The 722-nt window shown below is 35.5% G+C and overlaps 1 long non-coding RNA gene across 1 annotated transcript in view; it reads left to right on the top strand.

Annotated features, from left to right (window-relative positions):
- Positions 1-27: 27 nt before the first annotated feature.
- LOC110454457 overlaps positions 28-722 on the top strand; it is a 1789-nt gene continuing 1094 nt past the window's right edge. The window contains exon 1 of the long non-coding RNA XR_002463381.1: positions 28-103. This is a non-coding gene — a long non-coding RNA (uncharacterized LOC110454457). The remainder of the gene's footprint in view (positions 104-722) is intronic.

Raw genomic sequence — 722 nt, 5'->3', positions numbered from 1 at the left:
TGACATATTGTTGTTTTGTTGTTTACAGTTAGGCGTACCGTACATCACGGCGGTAAAGGTGGATATTATTGAACACATCAACTCTGTCGCTCTCTCACATGCGGTAAGTTGTGTCTTTGAAACATTTGTTATAAATTAGAAATATAATAAGTATAAACAATATATTCCATATATATGGACATTTACAGACCAAAGCGTTCTGTCTACACGTGTCTGGTTGATAGATAGGAACAAAGCTCAATATTTGAATGCCACCCAAGATCTGTCATATGCGAAAACAGTTTATTAAGCCACCGGATACGTTTCTCCCGTTTTCATTACAACGGTTAAATATTGATTGATGTAGAAAGTATCCATAAACGAAATGAATAACAGTTTTAGAGGCTGATTTTCTTGTATCTATGATTATATATTACAGCATATATTGCCATTTATAGACATAGCTTTTGTCAGTTGTCATTTATAGAACTTAGCGGAACTCTGTCAGGTGTCATTTATAGAAATGTAGCGGAACTTTGTGAGTTGTCATTTATAGAAATGTAGCGGAACTCTGTCAGGTGTCATTTATAGAAATGTAGCGGAACTCTGTCATGTGTCATTTATAGAAATGTAGCGGAACTCTGCCAGTTGTCATTTATAGAAATGTAGCGGAACTCTGTCAGTTGTCATTTATAGAAATGTAGCGGAACTCTGTCAGGTGTCATTTATAGAAATGTAGCGGA

Source organism: Mizuhopecten yessoensis, unplaced genomic scaffold (assembly GCF_002113885.1).
Source record: "Mizuhopecten yessoensis strain PY_sf001 unplaced genomic scaffold, ASM211388v2 scaffold7867, whole genome shotgun sequence".
Taxonomy (NCBI): domain Eukaryota; kingdom Metazoa; phylum Mollusca; class Bivalvia; order Pectinida; family Pectinidae; genus Mizuhopecten; species Mizuhopecten yessoensis.
This window is presented reverse-complemented; position numbering and strand designations above follow the sequence as displayed.